This window comes from Rhodnius prolixus, unplaced genomic scaffold (assembly GCF_049639745.1).
Source record: "Rhodnius prolixus isolate KJV_2025 unplaced genomic scaffold, Rpr scaffold_6, whole genome shotgun sequence".
NCBI classification, from domain to species: domain Eukaryota; kingdom Metazoa; phylum Arthropoda; class Insecta; order Hemiptera; family Reduviidae; genus Rhodnius; species Rhodnius prolixus.
This window is the reverse complement of record NW_027411634.1, coordinates 17,404,624-17,428,312: the sequence shown is the minus strand read 5'-3', so window position 1 is coordinate 17,428,312 and position 23,689 is coordinate 17,404,624. Positions and strand designations below refer to the sequence as shown.

Here is a 23,689-nt window from a genome sequence, read left to right as displayed (position 1 = left end):
GTTCAATGGCCGCTTGAGCGGAATTGCGGGTTGTTAGCTGAAATCGGCCTGGTAATACCGTAGACAATTTTTAAGGCATATGAACCGACAAGGACCGTTAAGACAAGATTCTGCTAAAAAAAAAAAGTGACGAGTTTGTGGTTAGTAAGACTAGGCGTTTTTACGAAGCACCACCCTGAAGTAATACCCTCAGCGGTTCCTGGCAGGATGAAAGCCTGTAGGGCAGGAAGCTTTTTCTCTAATGGGAGCATGTTCCTCGAGAACTGGAGGCATTTTCACCCCTTAAAACTAAGAAAAGCACCACGAACTTAAAAGTTTTATCTAAACGAGCTTCAATTATTCTGGATAAATTGAAAGATACAAAAAGAGATTAGTTACACTGAAATCAAATACTTTTGCGATATAACTTTTGACTTTAATATCATGAATATTGAGCGCTACAATGGTGTAGGGATAAAATTGTTCTAGGTAGAACCCTGACATTGTTTTTATGGTAAAAGTGTGGGAAAATAAGATATAATTAAAACAATAGAATAGTGAATGAAGTAAATTAGAATTGAAAAATAGCCAATTCTGCATTTTGTATGAATATGGTAACAATAAATAATTATTACATAATTTTCTGAAAAAATTAGAAGATTTTATTTGTTTTAGACGACCTCATTAATTTTTCTGTCTGTTTATTGATGGTTTTAATTTTTCTTACTTTACTAGTAACCTCGCATATTTTCCATTTTGAGTTCCCGTTAGAAAAATCTGTTAAGAAGTCCCCTGATTGCAAAAAAATAAGTCGAAATAACTCTTGGCAACCCCCCATCCATTCTATTGGGATGAAGTCAAGTAAAATTCAACTTTTAATTGTTTAAAACTAACCAACGCTACAAACTTCTCGCCAGACTACTTGACAAACGATCGAAACCTAACCTAAATATCAACAGACTCTTATAACTGTTGTTACTGTGACCTATTTGGTCATACGGCATCGAAGTGTCGGGTATCGACTTCGACTAAACGTTCCAACTCACTACGCCACCAGACATTACAATCAAAAATACTACGAGGGAAGGGATTAGCTATGAGGTTAGCATACTGGACTCCCACGCGGAGGTCCCGGGTTCGAATCCAGCAGCTGACCCTTAGATTTTCTCTTCCTAGGAGCTTCTTACAGCTCACTGTCCGGTGATGGACAGTGTTGTCTGTAACGAGAGAACACTGTCCGGAGGCCGGCAGTGCACTAGAAAAAGCTCCGGGCGCTAATGACCTCAGCTGTTGATGCGCCAAAAAAAAAAAAAAAAAAAAAAAATCGAAAACTTCTTAACGCTCCATTCTGTATTTCTAACCTCACCATCCATAATGACCTCAAAATCCCTTTCATTAACGAACCTTACTAAAACTCATTTCTTAAAATTTCATTCCTTTACAGCAACTCATCCCTAATCCTTTAATTGAACACTTATCTTCTTCCACAATACCAGGTAATCCTCCAAGGAGATTGAAGAGACGATGGCCTCGCGATCTACTCTCCTCATAAGAGCAGTATAGTGCATCTATTCATGTTAATGGAGTGTCTCCGCCACTGGGTGCCTTCTCCTATCTTCATTCACGACAATATATTATATTGTATCACATTTGCTTGCTGCAACAATCGTTGCAGTCGCAAACTTCAATAAATGATTAATAAAATAAAATAATTGAGAAATAAGTAAATAATTATTTTCAAGTTTTAAATTAGAAATGTGGAACTCATTATATTTGTTTGGCATTTAAATCTTAACAGTGCTATTAAATTAAGGAAATTTACGTACAGTAACCAAGAATTTAATTTCCTTTTAAAACGAGAGCTCATTTTGAGTTGCCAATCAACTATCTAATAACATTCCTTTCATTAAATAAATAAGAACTAGGTTATCAATTGCGTGGTTTGGTTATTTTAATTTGGTAGGCTGTGGCCGTGTTGTCTCTTTAATTTTATACCAGTAAAACTGTCTCCTAATGAACTGCTCCGAATATCAGATTTACTTATATCATGCTCGTGAAATACAGATAATGAGAACATGCTGAAAGGTGCCTGAATTGTGTAAGAACTCTCTAAACAATTTTAAAGGATTTAAGGAAAGAAGGTGCGTCATTATCTGAGGCTTTTTTCCAGTGCACTGCCGGCCTCCGCGGACCTTCTTCAGTTAGAAGCTCCTAGAAAGAAAAAAAAAAAAAAAAATCTGTCGGCCAGCAGCCTGGATTCGAACCCAGGATCTTCGCGTTTGAATCCAGTATTCGCTAACCACTTAGCTAATCTCTTCCTTTTTCTTCAAACAGAAATCTAACATTGTTCAGTAACATCATAGAGTAGAGTTCACCTTTTTTCTGCTGACTTCAATTTTTACACTTTCTGACATTAATAAGAAACTCTTATTTTGGAAATGACGTGTACATTTCTCAGTGATCTCCCATAAAGATAGCTAAAAAGAAGATTTTTTTGGAATATAGTTAGTTATTGTAAAAAGTTATCTTAAGACCGTTTTTTTTTTTAAATTCGGTAAAGTTTTGACGTATTTAGTTTATATTTTGTGATTTTGATTCGTCCAAATCCATTTATCAGATTGGTACATTGCAGCCAATGCATTTCTGCCCAGAGCTTAGTGAATTTTAAAAAAGCACCTCAAGATTTTTTTTTTTTTGAAATAATGCAGTTTTACTGGATATTGAAGTTAGTGAATGAAATTGTCATGAACGTTTTGATAAATGAGTTAGATTTATAAAAACTATGAACGTCGTAAGTTCTATTTTATTTCTAAACGGTATTCTATGTCTACAATATCCACACTTTCATATCCACTTCCTTGATGGATGTTCGTCCATATTAAGGTCACATTCATCTCCTGTGTCCTGGCTATACAAAGTATATTAGTCACGTTTAAAATGTTGGCATTCACCGTTGTTTGATTATTTTTTATAACCTCTAGTAGCTTCGGCAAATCTCTTTCTTGTACGAATGGTTTCTTGTAACCTTCTTTTTTGGCGAATGTTCTACTTTGATTAACAAAAAAGGAAGTGACGTCTTTAAAGCCTAATTCTCGACGATCTGATTAACCCTTACTTAAAAGTTAAATCGTACTGGTTGCACAATTAATCTAACCTTGTAAAACATGATAGTATTGCATAAATTTCGGAGTAGTTTTGAATTTATTACTTATTTTTGGAATGGAAAAAAAGTGGCTACCCCTCTGCCCCTCCCCCAAACAGGATGATGCACTGTTCCGCAAAACTATCAAATTCTGGGAGGTTCTACACTGCCTCAAAATTTTCTAAGCTGGATGTGCAATTTTGTTATCTACCAGGTCCCCGCGCTTCTAGTTTTTTCAAGATAATAGTAAATCGTCTGTATTCTAAAAGTATAGAATATTTATGAATTTAGATGTACAAATTCTACACTACTAAGTGGTCAAATAACCGCCCAAAAAGATATAGATATTTTAAACATTGAACAAATAAAAATAATTTGAAGTGAAAAGTAACTTCTATAGAATAAACTTTCAAATATCCTTAAAGCTTAAACGATCTCATTTACATACAAACAAATGAGATGAACCGAACAAAGTGACATGAAGTTCCTCTCAATTAAAAATATAAATAAATCGAAGATAATAAATAAACCGGAACTAACGGGACAGATTATAAAATAATAATAAACTTGCCGAGAACTTAGGCCACATGTCTCTTTACAGAGGATAATAATGAGTAGCTGTACTAGTTGCCTCCATTGACACAGTTTTTTTAAAAAAGAACTGGTCACCTTCTAAATACGAGGTGTGGCTATTAAATAACGAGACTATTGCTGTAAAACATTTTATTTTAAATTTATACATATTTAGTTATTATCACCTTCAATATACACCCCTCCCCTATCCCTACAACGCTCCTTGCGAATTTACCATTGTTCGAAACAGTGCTGGAAGTCTTTTTCTGTGAGCTCCTGCATGACGCATGCCGCTTTTTCTTTTACACTTTCAACGGACTGAAATCGTATTTCTTTTAATGAAGATATGACTTTAGGGAACAGATAAAAGTCAAATGGGGTCAGGTCAGGCGAATAAGGCGGATGGCCTCTAAAACTGGGATGTTGTACTTGGCTAGAAAAGTCTTGACAGACAATGCAGTGTGAGCCGGCGCGTTGTCTTTGGTGGAGAACCCATGACTTATTCTTCCACAAATCGGGTCGTTTTTTTCCCTTACACTCTCACGGAGTTGAGCAAGCACCTCACGGTAGTAATGTTGATCAATTATAATCGATATTTTCATCCGTTTTGGACGTGGAAGGGCGACCCAGGCGGTCATCATCTCCGATGTCTTCTCGGCCATCTTGGAAACGCTTGAACCACTCAAAAACTTGCGCACATCATAAACATTCATCGCCATAAACTTCTTTTAATAAAAGATAAGTTTCAGTAGCGGTTTTACCCAATTTCATGTGAAATTTCACGACAATTCGTTGCTCTACTACAAATGTGTAGCATCATGTTTTCGGCAAAACGAAACTAACACCTCTTAACAAAAACGACGGTTCCAGTCAGACAGATTTCTCTACAAACAAATGAGACGCTGCAATCGAAAGAGAAGGTTTTACGCTGCACAGCTGTCGGTCGTTGGGATTTAGCGCATGCATAGTTCTTCTCTAGCAGCATCAGTCTCGTTATTTAGTAGCCACACCTCGTATTGCTGGTTAAATCCATTTTGTTTTTGTTCTCAGCTAAGTTTGGGCTCTTATGGCTAAAATATTAACTTCTTAACACAAACTTACAGTTTAAAAAGTTGATTAAACGCCAAAACGTACACAAAATTAGCAAGTGCCCAACAATTCATTCATACTTCCTTCCGCTCGTAATTTCAGCCATTTAGGAATATTTGCAAAAGGTTTTGTGTTTCATTCCAATTTTATAACATTTCAGGCGAGCTATACGTCCAACACAGGACCGAAACATAGTATAGCCCAAGAAAATGCATTAAAAGCTTTATGCTTCGTTGCAAAGTTTACTTTTGTATTATCACCACATGTTCCGAAGAAAAATTTCTATTAAATGATTCTCCATGAATGGATTATTCAACATTTTAATGTGGTAGAGTTGGTCTCAGTCTAGTTCTTGAATAAATGCTTAATTTAAAATAATAATTCATGAAAAAATGTTTAAAATTTAATTTTTAATTTAAGAGAAGATTTTCAAGTGTTAATTTATAAGTTCACTTGTATAAATAACATTGTTTTTAAAAACCGGGCCCAATTTTTGTAATACTTTTACTGCGTTACCTTTAGCGAGTTCGCCTCAAGTCAGTTGCTCTCATCGTAGCCTCCAATCTTTCTCGATTCCCCAGGCCAGTCCCCATCATTTCTTCCTTCCAACGATGTCCCGATTTTTCACTTTTTCTCCTACCAGTAAGGACCAAATTACGAACTCTTTCTGGTCAATATTTTGATACCAATTTCCTACAATTATAACCTTAAGTCTTTAAACTGTTCCGCCCTAAATTTTCTTTAGAAATCTCCGTTTACACCATGTCTTCAGCTTTCATTTTCTTCTTCTAGATAAGCCTAGGTAGTCCAAGTTTCTGATATACCTCATAATACCATTTTCTTGATTCTCCCTAGGTGTTACTGCTTTCTTTGGCCAGCCCGCTTGTAAGTGGCACATCCGCATTAAATGCTACATCACCTTCCAAAATTAAGCCCAGATATTTGCAAACTTTCACCTTCTTCAACTTCATGTTCATGCCGTTCCAAATCTTCTTGTTCCATTTCTTCCGGACACTTAAGTATTCTTATTGAGGATTATTTTTATTATTACTGCTTGTTGAATAGCATTATATATTTTTCTAGGTTCAGAAAGCCCCTTTAGAATAGAACGCCATGCAGGAGGACATAGATCTAATATTTTTAGTTATAGAATAATAATAATGATGATAAAATTAGTTGAAATATGTGCCCACAACATTTTGCCATTCCTTCGTTAAATCGAGGTATTTTATAATAATTCAGTTTTAATAAACGGCAAAATATGTGCTCAACTATGAAGATACTTTACTTGCATGCTAAAAGGAAGTTATAATTTCATATTCTGTGACAAGTCAGAATACATTAAGTATGAGATTTATTTTGTGCTCTAATAATAATAATAATAATAATAATCTTATTAAGAATGTCGCCGTATAAAGTGCTGAGTAGATTTTGCTCTCGTATTTAGAACAGTACACTTCCGGAATGAAGGTAGTTCCTTCTAAGAGGTTCTAAGCTGGTTTCCTTCATCTTCATTACAAAGAGAGTTAATTATGTTTAATTATTTCCAGATGTATTTATATATGTTACGCATATGTGGAAGTAATTTTGTACTTATTATCGTGTACGTTTACGAATTAATAAAATTAATGTTATCAGGTACTAATTACAAGTTACTTATTTATTTTCAGAAATACAAATATTTCTGAGTATTTCTACTTATTGCTAGAAATTTATAATTATTCATTATTATTATTATTATTATTATTATTAAGTTGGTGAAAATATACTTTAACATAAAGAAGGGAATATCGCATTTTTTTTCCAGTATTTACTTCGTTTTTTTAGTCGCAGAAGGTTTAGAGTGAAATAAATTTTCAAATGTGGTTTCTTATAGCCTTGATTTGAAAGTAAAGGAAGGTTAATGATCAAAAATTAACAATTTTGACAATTAATACAAGTTTTTAAGTATTTATTATGTTTTATAAAGGAATTTATGTTGTGAATTGGGAATTACTGAAGGGAGTGGAAGATTCGTTTGTATTTTAAAAAACAAAAAGTCGAGTACTTCGTTTTATGATTTGAACTTAAATTGGAAAAATGCAAGCGGGTAAAGTGCTTCAAATAATTTGGCTCCATTTTTTAGAAGTGGGAGTGTTGAGTAGAAGACGTATGACTAGGGTATGTCCTCCGTTTGATTCCAGTGTAGGACTTGATAGAGGTACAACGCGAACTGGTTGATATGAAGGAAATTGGCGTTGATAGCGATGAAATGCAGGTCCGTTGCACCTTTAGATGGTATATCGTTATCTGGCTATAATCGTTAGTACGATTTTTTTTTAAATAATGTAGGTTTCCGAGGTGTGGCTATTAAATAACGAGACTATTGCTGTAAAACATTTTATTTTAAATTTATACATATTTAGTTATTATCACCTTCAATATACACCCCTCCCCTATCGCTACAACGCTCCATGCGAATTTACCATTGTTCGAAACAGTGATGGAAATCTTTTTCTGTGAGCTCCTCGCATGACGCGTGCCGCTTTTTCTTTCACAGCTTCAACGGACTGAAATCGTGTTACTTTTAATGTAGATTTGGCTTTGGGGAACAGATAAAAGTCACATGGGGGCCCCAGGTCAGGCGAATAAGACGGATGGCCTAAAACTGGGATGTTGTACGTGGCTAGAAACGTCTTGCGACAGACAATGCAGTGTGAGCCGGCGCGTTGTCTTGATGGAGAACCCATGACTTGTTCTTCCACAAATCGGGTCGTTTTTCCCTTAATCTTACACGGAGTTGAGCAAGCACCTTACGGTAGTAATGTTGATTAATTATAATCGATATTTTCATCCGTTTTGGACGTGCGGTCATCATATCCGACGTCTTCTCGGCCATCTTGGAAACGCTTGAACCACTCAAAAACACGCGCACGTAATTAACATTCATCGCCATAAACTTCTTTTAATAAAAGATAAGTTTCAGTAGCGGTTTTACCAAGTTTTGATGTGAAATTTCACGACAATTCGTTGCTCTACTACATGTGTAGTATCATGTTTTCGGCAAAACGATGCTAACACCTCTTGAACACAAACGACGGTTTCGGTCAGTCAGATTTCTCTACAAACACGTAGGGACGCTGCAATCGAAAGAGAAGGCTTTACGCTGCACGACTGTCGGTCGTTAAGATTTGGCGCATGCATAGTTTTTCTGTAGCAGCAACAGTCTCGTTATTTAATAGCCACACCTCGTATTCCACTTTGTCTGGCTTGTGATTGTAAGGAGCTTGCAAGATGAGAGACGGCTATTAGAACTCAAATACAATTTCTAATTTTTAAATGGCAGTTCCCACTAAAACCCTAACCATTTACAAACTGATATATGATCGATCAGAGCAGCCAGAAAACCCAAAAACATGTACCAACCACCCCAAAAACATGCGCAGCAGACACTGCAGTATTCATTTGCAAGCTCATTCATTTGCAAGCTCATAAGATTTCTAAAAAAGTTTCTTTTAAATTTAGGAGCAAACACAAATTAATAAATGTGTTGCAACTGTACTCAAATTCAAATCAATTAAGATTAGCGAATATGCGCGCTAAAGTAATCACAAACCAGTTCGAAACTAATCATAAATTGCTTGTTGGGAGAAACCTTATCTATCTTGTCCATTATGTTTCTTCTAGTCTTTCAACGTTTTCAGTTTTTTGCTCCTTTTTTTTAGCTTTATTTTTATCTTGCTGGTGAAACAATAATCACCAAATTACCAAAAATGATAGCTAAAAGAATGGACACCTTCATGCCGTTGATAATTTAGAGTGAAAACTTGATTGAACTAGTGATGCGATGCTAAAGTTAGTGATACGTAAAGTATTAGGATGTTATGGATACGATATAATATGACAAAGTAAGATATCTTATTACAATTTCACACGAATTGTACAGAAATTAGAGCAGAACGAGTTATATATTAAAAATATAACATTGTGGAATGCACAATCACGTTGCTATATGAAGTATTAAAGTGCAAAAAAAAATAGTTTTCTTATTTTTCTGTACTGTTAAACACATGATACCTCAGTTCTAAATGACTGAACTCTGGGAAGCAATCGTACAGTTCTAAAGCAACAAATAGTGTCTAGCTAAAGTTTTTGCTTTAGAAAGTGTTATGCATATTTTACACTATATTTTTTACAGAACATAATTCGTTACAAACCAAATTTGCCCTGTTTAAGATCTTTGACCTCGAATAGTAATGTAGCAGTAATATTCGAAGCAAAGGTGACTTAAATGGCGATTACCTTTGCAGAGTTTTCAGATTTTGGCAGTAGTTTAGCTGGCTTTGTGGCGAGTTACGTTATATTAAGGAATGTATGGTAACAAAGAGGCTTAGAACGGATTGCCTGATTTCGAAGTCTTGTAGGTCCCTAGCAAGGAGGGTTTCCTCGAAGAAATCAAAAAGGCACTTGCAAGGGTAAGCCTTTGGCTGTTCTTAATGAAATGAAGAAATTGATCTATCCATGGCACAACAGTTCTAAAGAACCTAGCCTAGTCCAAACATCCTTTGGCCTTCATTCACCACCGCCTAACACCCATTGAGGTAAAGTCATCTTGGAGATCGTCCAGCCAGCGCAAGCGAGGTCTTCCTCTCCGGCGAACTCCACCGGGTCGACCATAAAGGAGTTTTTTAGGCAGCCAGTCCTTCCCCCATTCTCTCCACATGACCTAACCAGCGGAGATGACCTTTCTTTATAAAGGTCACGATATCTTCTTCCTTGTACATCTGGTACAATTCTTCATATTACCTAATCCTCCACTGGATTACTGGCCGATCACAAACCATGGGCCAAATATTTTTCTCCAGGACCTTTCTCTCCCACATCCCAAGCAACCTTTCGCTCTCCTTGGACTTTGCCCACGTCTCACTAGCATACGTTGCAACTGGTCTTATTATAGTTCTGTATTATTATTACCTTGGCGTCACGTGACAAACCTCTAAAGCGAACAGCCTTCACTAATGCAAATAAGCATCTGTTGCCAGTAGCTGTTCGTGCTTTGATTTCGGCTTCCATTGTATTTTTATTCGTCACAACCGAACTCATGATTATTAATTTTCACCTTCTCAGGCATCGCAGCTTGTTTCCTGGATGATCTCATGTAAGTAGAGCTGGAGCATTACTCCAGAATTCTGTATAGTTTATTCGTCTAAATACTTGTTACATGATATGGAGGATATGACATCAGAAATATATTCTTTCAGTTAACTTACTTAATCTCCATCTCATCTCATCTACCTCCCGATATATCGGTTTCTTCCACTTCTCAATTTGTCCCGTAACATTCTTGTGTACAAGAAACACCACTCCTGCCTTGGTACTGTTTCTTGTTGGGACTTCAAAGTGAATTAGAATAAAGCCTTATCCAATTTCCTTACAATCTGGCCTTTCTTTTTTTGTCTCTGTAATCGCCATCACCTGGACAGATGCTCTCTTCATTCCCTCGATAAGTACCACTTCTCGAGTTAAAACGATCCGAGATCCATTTTTTTATAGTTCAATTTCCACTCCAAGTCACTGCTATGAAAGAGAGTCAGTTTTTCCTTTATTGTTTCCTCTAATCTTGTATTATTTCGAAGAAGTGGGGCACTGGCACACAGTCTCCTGGTGTACCTCTACATTTGCTGTGAGCACCTTCAGAGTTTTGTAGGAAGATGGTACTTCTAACTTCACCAATCAGGTTTGGTGCGCTGTTTATTGTTTAGATTATACAGGAGGCAACCACGAGCAGGCGATCAACTTCACCCCGCTTTTATATAACTTGCCATTCTCTATTGTGGCTGTATATTATTGGGACTACTCTCTATTCCAGAAAATGACGGAAATACTTCAATTGAGAAACCAAAAATGTTACGATGGAGAAGGAAACAAAAAACTGTTAGCCAAAGACGTTACCAGTTTGACCACATCATCAAATTGGCAGCACTCTTAAACAGAGGATGTGGTTCTCCACTTTCTAGTGAGAATAACAACAGGTGAGTTTAAAATGTCATTGGAGTAAGTTTTTTGTAAAGGGAAAAGTTGAAATTTAAAAGGTCTCTGATTGAAGAAGTAGGAAATATTACCTCATAAGATCGTTTATGTAGATTTTTTAAATAAATAACCCTATTATATCATACGGTTTTGATTAGAGTGAATATAGATGGGTTTAAAGCTATTTTGGCGCAGCGTTCGCCACTTTTTTTTATTATTTTTAAGGTACCTCAAGAACCCGAGGTCTTTGGCTACCGAAACTTTGTTCAGTGGTCTACCGACAGTATTCTCTCGTTATGAAACAACACTGTCCATCACCCAGCCACTGAGCTGTAACAAACCGAGACAGAAAAATAATCTAAAGGCCAGCTGCTGGATTCGAACCCGGCATCTCCACTTTAGAATCCAGAATTCGCTAATCCCATCCCTTACCTTTTTTTTTAAAATTAATCCCACTTTAAAAAGGTAGCCTGTTGATGGAGATAAAGCACTGCTAGATGTTTAACCAACCACCTGTGAAATTCTCTTTACTAAAACAGAAGCAATGTGATTTATTTTCATGTATTTTCATGACATTTTTTTCGCCCTTAAATAAAAGTGGTTGGATTAATTGGTTTTTAATCATTTCGCGTAAATTTATTCATTATTCCATTCAAATGTACTTTGATCTAACACACAGACCAGTGCGCGTTAATACGTATTTTTTTTAGATTATCTTTTTAAATTTATTTACGAATATAGCTACTTCATATCATGATACAACTAGCGAAAAATGCTGAATAAGTGAGAATATACATACAGATTCGAGATTGGAGGGTTTGTATTCGGTTGAGGTTAGTTCGTTTGACTGTCACGTATAATTCGAGTCCTGAATGTCCATATTTGAGCGAATAAAATAACTGTATACTTTTCTTTTGTTCGTTGAGAGTCAGTTTAGAGCGTTTGTCAAGCTGGTATTTACATATAAGAGCGAGTAAAGTACTGTATATTTTTCTTTTGTTCGTTGAGAGTCAGTTTAGAGCGTTTGTCAAGCTGGTATTTACATCTAAGAGCGAGTAAAGTACTGTATATTTTTCTTTTGTTCGTTGAGAGTCAGTTTAGAGCGTTTGTGAAGCTGGTATTTCCATCTAGCAGCGAGTAAAGTACTGTATATTTTTCTTTTGTTCGTTGAGAGTCAATTTAGAGCGTTTGTCAAGCTGGTATTTACATCTAAGAGCGAGTAAAGTACTGTATATTTTTCTTTTGTTCGTTGAGAGTCAGTTTAGAGCGTTTGTGAAGCTGGTATTTCCATTTAGGAGCGAGTAAAGTACTGTATATTTTTCTTTTGTTTGTTGAGAGTCAATTTAGAGCGTTTGTAAAGCTGGTATTTCCATCTAGGAGCGAGTAAAGTACTGTATATTTTTCTTTTGTTCGTTGAGAGTCAATTTAGAGCGTTTGTGAAGCTGGTATTTCCATCTAGGAGCGAGTAAAGTACTGTATATTTTTCTTTTGTTCGTTGAGAGTCAATTTAGAGCGTTTGTCAAGCTGGTATTTCCATCTAGGAGCGAGTAAAGTACTGTATATTTTTATTTTGTTCGTAGAGAGTCACTTTAGAGCGTTTGTCAAGCTGGTATTTCCATCTAGGAGCGAGTAATGTACTGTATATTTTTCTTTTGTTCGTTGAGAGTCAATTTAGAGCGTTTGTGAAGCTGGTATTTCCATCTAGGAGCGAGTAAAGTACTGTATATTTTTATTTTGTTCGTAGAGAGTCAGTTTAGAGCGTTTGCCAAGTAGTCTTTGCAGCATTTAAGTACCAGTTTTTTGCAGACTATCCGTTTTTAGTTGAGTATGAGGGTTCCATGTTAGTCATTTGTCCAGATAAAGGCCGAGATATTTCACTTGATTCGCAATGGGCACGGATATATTGTTGAGATAAAGAGTCTTCCGGTATAGGGTGAGCACTATTTATTTGTCCTTTTGGTGGTTCACCTTGATTTCCCATTGGCGGAACCAGGGTTTAAGGAATTGGAGCTGATTTTTGTAGGTTACGGGCGTAATTTTTTTTGTATTTATCTAGTAAAATTCAATTAAGGCAATTTAATTCAGTGAAATGTAAGAACTTGACGCCTACTAAATATTATTAATTAATTTTAACTATCAATAATTAATATTAATGGATTAGTTATTATTTAAAGAAAATGGCCAATTGGAATCAAATTTGGATGGTGGTGATTTGGTATCTGGTAGTGTCACTTTCACTTTACTAAGTTTTGTAAGTTTTTAATAATTACACTGTATATTTCCAGCCTTCCATAACAGTATTCTCTCGTTAATTTAACCACTGAAAGCTGCGGAATCTCCTAGTAACAAAACCGGAACCCGGAACTTCGCGTACTGAACTCTGGTGCCCTAACCATGATGCTGATTTCTTTCCCTAAAAGAAATAGTTAATTATTTATTTAAAAGATTGATTACAATAAACGTACTTTAAAATCTGCTTACGACCTTATATATTTGTATAAATTTAAATTCCTGAATGTTGCGTAGTAAGAATTAGACAACAAAACTTAAGGAAGTATTTTTAAATAAAGAAAATTACAAGTTTCTACCGAGGAGGGCCAAAGACAATAGGACTAAAGTGGGCAGAGAATTGAGAAAGAGTTGGAGCATATGACAACAAACATAATTAACTAAATTCTCTTGTTTTATGCACCAAAATTAGAAATTATAATTGTATCTGTATAGCGTAGGGAGTTGGAAATAATTATACACTTGGTGAGGTCGAGTCCTTGAGGTCTGCATTCCTTTAATATTTCTCCATTTATTTTTTTTTGTATCGATATGTATGTATTCATTGCTACACCTGTAATCAACATACGGTTAGCTTTTTTGTAATATGAATGGTGAACAGTTTTAGCTATTACATCATTTAAAAGCTCAGTCTTATGCAGAGTTTGGTTATGAAATGGTACATATCTTTTTTCGACATATCGCTAATTTCTAGTCTGCATTTTGAAATTTTATTTGAAATACTGCCTTATTTTTTACGCCATATTCAGATCAGAGCCAATTCTACTTTATTTTACTTATTAATAGCATTTTTATTTGACTTTTCTTTTCATTTTTGTCATTACAATTTTAAATTCATTGTGAAAACCTCTTTTTTCTGCAACCATGTAGGGAAGTTCTCATTACTCAATTAAAATCAGCTGTGTAATGCCCAACTTCCCACACTAGTGGGGGGAAATTCCCATTACTGTCACTTTCCGCACAAGTGAGTGGAAAAACTTTATTGTGCTTCCTTGATATAAGAAGTTTTGTTATTAACATAAATATTTTCTGTAAAACTCTAATAAGCTTATTTAAATTTATTTTATTTAAATAATTAAAAAACGAATATTAAAAAATAAAATAAAAATTGAAAGGAATATAGAAATAAAAATAATACTTTAATAAATAATTAGATATTTTTAATTATAACAGTTAAAAAGGTTATAGTGTTACCTTATAGAAATTTAAAATGGATTCTAGTGATGCCTGTTTAGAAAACACTCCTCCATCAATAAAAGAAACAGCAGAAAATGTAATAAGTAATGTAAATACGTAAGTAATGTAAATAATTGTAATATAACAATAAATGTTTATAATAAATAAATTACTTTTTGTAGACTGTAAAAATGAAATTTTTAATTTTATTAGTTAATAAATGGTTGCAGAAAAAATATAATATTTAACTCTAGTGTAAAGTATTTTCCTCACACTCGGCAATTTGTACTTGCACTCGCATCGCTTCGCTCGCTCGTGCGTGCAAACCCTGCCTCGCGTGAGGAAAAGTACTACTTTCCACACTTGTTAAATAAATAACTATTGTTTGTTTGAATCATTTTATTGAAAATGTTTTTAATATTTTTATTTCAACTATTTCTTTAAAAGTATTTCCTTTTACATCAAAACTGTCTAATTCTATCAGTTTTCTTTTTTATTTAATTTATTTTTTTACTTTCTGAACAACACTACTGTCACTTTTAACTCATACTTCTCCTTGCTTGTAAAGTGTAAGCTTAAAAGCCATAAATGAATAACAATATTTCGCCGCTGCCCTGTGTTTTACACACCAGTTACTACAGAATTTTTTATTTTTTGTTATCTGCACAACTACATCATTCTCCGTCGACCTTTATGGCACAAATCCTTTAAAGATGCAATGGAATTGGTCCCTGGCCTCCCCAGGTAAACTGCGTCTAATTAAGCATTTATCCTGAATGGCCAGACAACCAGATAGTATATACCCAGGGGTGGCCAACTTTTCTGTATATAAGATCTACCTTTTTATCTCAAAACTGTGTCGCGATCGACTTGTTGTCATAGGAGTAGTCTAAGGGGTGAAGAAGGGGTGTGAAATGCATACTATGTTTATACACTGTGTTTCAGTATAAGGTGCATTCCCAGCGAGATATGGGTAGATAAGTAGAATATATAATTTTTTAAATCACTTATTAAGTTTTCGAGATACAGGCTCATGAAGAAAATAAATTTCTAGACCCAACTTTTGGTAGCAGCATTCCGTACATGCGGTACCCAAAAAAATTCAATCTTCCGACACTTTTTCTAGATAGATTTTTACTAACTTAAAATGCAATTTAATTCTTTTTATCAACTGCAATGTATAAGTTGTTGTACTATTTGTTCGTAAATATGAAAAAGTTGTTATAAAAATGCACAGTGTGGCTGATAATTTGATTTCAATATTTCACTTTTGCGTTTTTTTGGGCCAGGAAAATTTATCGTGAAAGAATAATGTGACTTACTTTTTGCTAATCTATCAATAGCTCGCTGAGTACACCTCGTACTGATAGATACACGGCTAATCTACCTACGTAAAAAACAACAACAATAATTATTTAAAGGGCAAAAAAAACTCACATCAAGGGGAATTAAAAGAACATGGATAATTATTAACAATATTTAATCATCGGCGAGCGATCGACGATCGACCAAAACTGGCCTCGCGATCGACCAGTCGATGCGATCGACTTGTTGGCCATCACTGGTATATACCATTGCTCATCCTAATGTCTAACTATCCTTTTCAGGAGCTCATTCTGAAAAGCCAGTTTTCTGGGCTTACCAAAGTATCTGTCACTCATCGGAATAGCGCCGAACTATTCGACTATCCCTAGAGTTCTTCCTGGAGCCGTCCTTGAACCGCACAGGATGATAAATTTAAAGCAGTTACTGATTAAGTAAATCTTAATGAACATCACTTATAAATGAGATTAAAGAGGCAATTATGCCTAAATTATTTTCTAAACCCATTCTAAGTAACTATCTCTTAGCGAAGAGTTTGTATTGAATCCTAAATTAAAGGTTCTAGTTTTAAAATGAAAAAAAATAATTGATTAACTCTTCTCAAACTAACTTCCGATTCCAAAAATAATTCCGACTGCAACCATAGGTTTGTGTTAATCCAAATTTTGTTGCAGTTTATTTTTGCTACAGCAAAGTTTCTAACATTACCTCTGTTTCTAAATATTCCAACCTCTGTGCTCTAAAATTGTTTAAATACCACCATTTTGGTTTATATTTTCACAATAAGCGTTTCTCCGTTTACTTCGTAAAATTGTATTTTAACTTTGCAGGATTAATCAGGTTAACATTGAAGCGTAGATCTCTTTAAGCCTACGTTGTTATTGGTCCCATAGGGCTTTATTTTACCTTTTTCCGTTTGTGTGTGTGTGTTTACATTCTTTAAGGGTAATTGTATTTTTAAGGCTGGTATTTCGTAAATGCATTTTTAACGTTCCTTGCAGTGCAGGTTAGGTTATTTTTGCACTGTGTTTGGTACTAGATAACAAATGGGAGTAATTTCATGCTTCAGTAACCGTTTCACCCTTCGAAATTCGCTACTATGTGTTACGAGTATGAGAAAATTCTTTTTAAAAAGGTTTTTCCTCTTTATAGTTTAGTTTTACTTGTCTATACTTGGATAAAACTGAAAAAAAAAAAAGAAAATACGATGCCTACTAGATCCACTATTAATGTTTAACTCAGTTATGATCGTCAACATTTTTTAAAAACTTAAATAGCATTAAGTTTCACTGGTGATACTTTTATGTAACTTGTTTGTTTTTAATTTTAGCAATTATATTTATAACAAAAGGCTGCAATTCTGTTCTACAATCTCATTACTGCGACTTAACTTGTTTTATTCCGACAAAATTCTTCAATCTAATCAAAATTAGGCACGTCATAATTAAAGTATTACATATTCTGCAATCATTCATAAACCACAGTTGATAGTAAACCGTAATATAAATCTTCAAAATAATTTATTTTAATTTTTGCATAAATTTGTTCTTTACTAAATACCTATGGAGGAAAAAATAATGAAAAAATTCTAGAGTACATTTTTCATAAGAAAATTGGGCCTAAAAAGGCTTAATGGCGGAACGTAGAAGTGGTATGTGGGCGTGTAATTTAGCGTAGTCTAGCCCTACCTCTCTACGATTCTATTGGCCAGTGTACACGCCCACTACACACTTGTTCGATCCGCCATTAGGATTTTTAATGCTCAAAATTTCTATTAAAACAATAGTTTAGAATTTTTTTACTATTTTTTCCTTCTTAGGTATTTCATAAAGAATCAATTTATGCAATAAAAATGTACACTACAAAAATTAATGTAATTTTTATCTTAACCGTTTTATTCTGACAAAATTCTTCAATCTAATCAAAATTGGGCACGTCATAATTAAGGTATTACATATTCTGCAATCATTCATAAACCGCAGTTGATAGAGAACCGTAATATAAATCTTCCAAATAATTGATTTTAATTTTTTCATAAATTTATTCTATACTGAATACCTATGAAGTGATAAAATTCTAGAGTACATTTTTCATAAGAAAATTTGAGCCTATAAAGTCGTAATGGCGGAACGTAGAAGAGGTATGTGGGCGTGTAATTATCGTAGTCTAGCCCTACCTCCCTACGGTTCTATTGGCCAGTGTACACGCCCACTCCACACTTGTTCGATCCGCCATTAGGATTTTAATGGTTAAATTTTTTATTAAAACAAAAGTTTAGAATTTTTTTTACTATTTTTTCCTTCGTAGGTATTTCATTAAAGAATCAATTTATGCAATAAAAATTTTCACTATAAAAATTAATGTAATTTTGAACTTAACTGTTTTATTCCGACAAAATTTTTCAATCAAATCAAAATTGGGCACATTATAATTAAAATATAACATATTCTGCAATCAGTCATAAACTGTAGTTGATGGTAAACCGTAATATAAATCATCATAATTTATTTTTGTTTTTGCATAATTTCATTCTTTATTAAATACCTATGGAGGAAAAAATGGTGAACAAATTCTAGAGTTCATTTTTTATAAGAAAAATGAGCCTAAAAAGTGTTAATGGCGGAACGTAGAAGTGGTATGTGGGCGTGTAATTGGGCGTGGTCTACCCCTACCTTGCTACGGTTCTATTGGGTTCCCCATCACTAAAAGCCAACTGCTGATCAGTGGCTTATTAAAACACTAGATAGACCGAATCCTTTCCATAATAACCTACCAAATCTTGGTACAAAGGATTCTGAACCGTCATCCTATCTTGGCGACAAGGATAAGCGAAAACCTCACTGTATCTCTAGCCAAAGTGCTCGTAACCAATACTAGTTTGAACGCTTGGTACAATTTTCTTAAGCTGTTAATTACCAGTCTCTTCACCTTAAATTATAAAAATTCTTTTCAAGAAATTCAAAAAATCAGCCCGAGGTAATGGTTACAAATTTTGATTGCTGGCTAGTTATTGTAACCTAAAATATAATTGAAGCTTGGAAAATATTATTTTCTTCTAGAAAATAAACCAGCTTTAGTGCAAATATAAAGGAATAGAAAAATGAATAAAATGGCAAGATGACAGAGAAAATGTTGCTTTAGAGTAAAAAAGTCGGTAAGATATTTTAACTCTTATAAAATTTGTTTGCCCTTAAACTTATTATCCAATTAATTTTTTTCCCTCTTTTTAAATCCCTTTTTAATAATTCTTTGAGGTTAAAAGAAACTCAGCAATAAAAATATAATTTATCTCTGTGGATATTCAGACAGGTTTATCTATCAAAGCAGCTGTTAATGTATATATTTTTTATACAGTTATTAAAAAATTTTTGTCAATTATATAGTTACTACTAGCAGAATACCCGAGCTTTTCGCAAAGTACTACGTTATTATGGAATCATTCTCTAATAATTCGAGCCTTAATGGTTGCAATAATTTTCATTCCATTTTAAAACCAAACTTTTAATTTTTTTTTGTAAATTACTTTCCATCTTTTTGTTGGTCACTGATTAAGAGATTTAGTTAATCAAATAGATGAAAAAGTTATTCCCAAATTTAGTTATTCTTTTTGTCAATCTTCTCGATCAAGGAATTGGTTTCATCTTTACTGTCGTGAAACATATTTGTCAGAAAAGATTACATATTATATTACCATAAATATAGTGTGACGTGTAATATTGTATGTAAATTATTGTTTATCCTGAACAAACTAAATTATATTTTGTCATCTTAAATTTATGTTCAACTTAAATATAATATTTTGTGACAAATATGTTTTGGTCGAAAGGTTGGCAGAAAACAAATAGAAAAATGAGACTGAAATTGGTAGTAGTTTCTTTTACTTTTTAAGTATTTTCGTAAACAATTGCTGAAGTTTCAATTGTTCAGATTGGACAAATTACAAAGAACTTACAAATATGAGCTTAAGCTTAATTTGAATCTACCATCTAGTTAAACTGACAAATAACTTGCTTAATACCTGCTTTCAATTCTTTCCACACAGATTTAGTGCACAAGTTCTTTCTGCTACAAACAGTATTTTAGCTTCTCTACCAGGATGTCAAGATGAAGTGACTCCGGAGTAAACCACTTAAAACTAAGAAAAAGACAATACTCAGATCTCACACCATCCATTTTCAAACTCTTACTTTCTTTTTGAATGCACATCTTAAACGGGATACTGCAGTTGGGTACTGAAAGAGTCCTGGAGGGAAAGATTTCTCATGGGATCTGAATCATTTGGGAGATGAAGACAGTTTATTCATAATACTGTCTTTCCACCTGAATAAGTAATCATCAAAATCAAATGTGGCACTGAATTTCCAAATTTTCTAAAAAAAAATGGCTGCCCGCAAGTTTCACTTAGACTTTTCCTATTTTTGGATTTTTTTTATAGAAACGGCTTCCTTGATTTTCATTTAAATTGGTTGATCCTAAATTGAGATTCTCTATTAGACGCCATTTTCTAGTAAATCACGTCATAACTCTTGTGTACTGCTAAAGAGGATGGAAATGTGTTGATATAAAATCGAGTTTAAATGGATTTCCTTCAAACGGAAACCGAAATTAGCTTCTTTGTTAGGGGGTCATTCCATGTCAAATCAACACAAAAAAAGACCATTTTTGACCTCACCATCTCGGATTTTCTTGAAATTTGGCACATGTGTACTATTGGTATAGACTTGGAAAAATATGAAATTTTACTGTGATAAGTCAACTGGTTTATGAGTTACAGGGCTGTAAAGTTGCCAAAAATAGGCTGAAAAACAGGGAACCCTGTGTTTTTGAATTACTGTAGAAGCTTTCCTAATTGAGCTACAGACTTGGGATTGGTGTCATTTTATAGCAGATATAATGCCCTTTCCTGTGATATGCGACACCATATAGGTTAGGATAAATAAAGTTTGTTAAATTTAAAATTTAAATTTTAAATTTTTTAAAAAGTACATATTTTAAAATTTTAAAATTAATTCTATAAATAGCTAGTAGTGTTATGAATCACTGGGCAAAATATTAATTTGGGACGACAATGGCTTCATTGTTAAAAAAATTTAAGACTAAAGCTCCTTTTCATGGAAAATATATTTTAATAAAATTAAAGTAATAAATAAATTGAAAATAGTAATAATGAATCAATGAATCATAATTAATAATTATTAAGATTTAAAATATTGATTTTGAAATCATTTTTAGAATTAATAATTACGATTACAGTAATTATTCATATTAATTATAATATATTATTTTAATGAAATTATGCAGTTAATCAAATTATACAAAAATAATTCAATTCAATATCTTTGTTCAAGAACAGTCTTCTTTGGCTGAGATAACAGCCTCTTTAAGTTGGTTTAAGTCGGCAAAGGGCCTTTTGATGGCGTAGGGGGTTCGGTAAAGAGACTGGCAGCTCGTACCAGTTTGCAACGACCCTATGGAAATCAAATCCAAACTTCACTACAACTTTTTGAGTGGGCAGTAGAAAACATAACCAACATAGACTTTGCATATTCAACCCAGGGAAGACTATGTTGAATCTGAGTGTTTTTTAAAAAATCGGTTTGCTCAAGCATTGGCTATTAAAGGAACACAGCAATACCATGCTTTCATTCCCAGAAGTAAATCCAAAATATTGGTTAAAAACTTTTCTATGAAGTCAGAAGCTTGCGAAATGGAAGTTTCAAAATTCCCTGATAAACTAAAATTAGCCGCCATATCAGGTTGTATATCAGTGTAGTCTATAAAGAAACTGGTGGCTTGGCATGGATATGTTTTAGAGAAAAATGAAGAACTTGATGAAGTAAAAGTAACTTTTCTTCATCCAGCTGGACCCTCTAAATCATCTCGCATCCAAGAAATGCCGATATTCTTTGGGTCTCAGTAGTGGGATGTTTTGATAAAAATTGATCCTGTGACTCTGACTGGAAGAACTTACATATGTCCTACTAGAAAGTGATGCATGACAAACAAATGACGCCTTTTCAAGCTTAAAATATTAAAGAGATCCTATTACTTAACAGTATGTTTTACTTTGGACTTATTAGTGGAATTATTATTAGCATTATTGTATTAACATGAATTCAGAGTTGAATTAATCGGATTGGAGCTTTAGTCTTAAATTTTTTTAACAATGAAGCCATTGTCGTCCCAAATTAATATTTTGCCCAGTGATTCATAACACTACTAGCTATTCGTGGAATTAATTTTAAAATTTTAAAATATGTACTTTTTAAAAAATTTAAAATTTAAATTTTAAATTTAACAAACTTTATTTATCCTAACCTATATGGTGTCGCATATCACAGGAAAGGGCATTATATCTGCTATAAAATGACACCAATCCCAAGTCTGTAGCTCAATTAGGAAAGCTTCTACAGTAATTCAAAAACACGGGGTTCCCTGTTTTTCAGCCCATTTTTGGCAACTTTACAGCCCTGTAACTCATAAACCAGTTGACATATCATAGTAAAATTTCATATTTTTCCAAGTCTATACCAATAGTAAACATGTGCCAAATTTCAAGAAAATCCGAGATGTTCAGGTTCAGACCCCGTGTTGATTTGACATGGAATGACCCTAGGTTAAATTTCAGTGTATTGTACCGGTTATAACCTATTTAGTGTAGGTTAGAACTAAGTATGAATTCAAATATTCGGAGATTGTAACAAGTTTGTGTGAGTTAGAACCTTGTAATTTACTAAATAGTGAAAGTTGTTTCAAGTGTTCGCAACTGAGTTTTATTTGTTTCACTGCCATCTATATTTAAAATTGTTAATTCTGTTTATTAATTTTGTTATAATTTGTTTTTATTTAACTTGTTTTTAATGCTTTCATTAAATCCGTATCATTGTGCTTCTACAGTCGTGCAGTTGGTACTTCTGGTTAGGTCCAGAGTTCACTGGAACTTCACAGGGTAAAGTTCAACATCCTTGAATGAGTTCGAATCTTCAGTCACACATATTTCATTTGATAGTTGGCAGCTTCTTCAGCTCTTTAACGCTGAGGCTGAATTATTAGTTGCTGAGATCGGAAGGGCTAAAGTTTTTCATCGTGAAGGTTGATTTCAGTTAACCAAAAAGTCTCATGGGATTTAATTTCACCTCTATTCAGTTCTTTTGTTTCATTATTCAATTTTTTGTTATTTTATTTGTTATAATCCCCGTAACTTCTACGTAAAGTTACGTGCGATTAATTTGGTTAATTACACCCCACTACGGGTGATAATTAATGGGTTAGCTTATATAATTTGTAACTAAGGACTTAGAAGATCAATCAATTGGTTACTCACCGTGTTGAGTTTCTAGTTATAACGTTTAATCAAGATATTTACTCATAATGGGTGATAATAATTGGGAAACAGACCATGATTAATAATCAAATGGTATCTAAACAATCGGATGGCCAGAATTGGGAGTGATTTAACCATCAAACAACGGAACAGATTTACCCCTATTTTAATTGGTGTGTTGTTCAAATGGCTATCATAAATCCAGATAGCAAAGATGTATCCTACTTCTGTGAATCTTTGTTAAGAGTGATTGAATAAGTTCAATTGTGAACAATTCTTTATTGTAAAACCATAAAAAGACCTTGGTTTTTTTTCTTTGGTGGAAATGTTAAAAGAGTGCAGGCTTTTGATTGGATGGATACTGGAAGACATTGCAGAAATCCATGCACGAAGATCGCCCAAGACATTCGAAGAAGAAATGCAATCTTATATATTTTATAATAAAACAAATCGAAATGAAATTGATCAATTACAGAAGAATAGGAGTTGTTGAAAGGTAATTAATGAGCACCTCGTTTACTGGGCCAAAGAGATTCGTACAGAAAAAACAAAAAGATGAAATTATACTCTCTTAATTCCACACCGTTAAAAGATGTTTATGAATATAAAGATTAATTAGTAAACAATTAGAATTCCATTTTCATTTTTATGTACCAAAATGTACGTACACAAACGTATGCTATGAATTTATTATAACCTTACTTTAGGTTATACTTCAAACTTTTGCAGAACAATATAAATACGACCAGTTTCTAAATTTAATTAAAATTTTAATCTAGTGAATC

General features: G+C 33.7%; 1 protein-coding gene across 5 annotated transcripts in view; it reads left to right on the top strand.

Annotated features, from left to right (window-relative positions):
• The window catches only part of IRSp53 (Insulin receptor substrate 53 kDa), a 681,191-nt gene that overhangs the window by 73,311 nt on the left and 584,191 nt on the right, over positions 1-23,689 (top strand). Inside the window, exon 3 of one of the 5 annotated variants that reach the window (XM_074140792.1) lies at positions 10,632-10,794. The exons of the other annotated variants lie outside the window; for them this stretch is intronic. The gene's annotated coding sequence lies outside the window, so the exon portion shown is untranslated. The remainder of the gene's footprint in view (positions 1-10,631; positions 10,795-23,689) is intronic. 5 annotated transcript variants of the gene reach the window in all.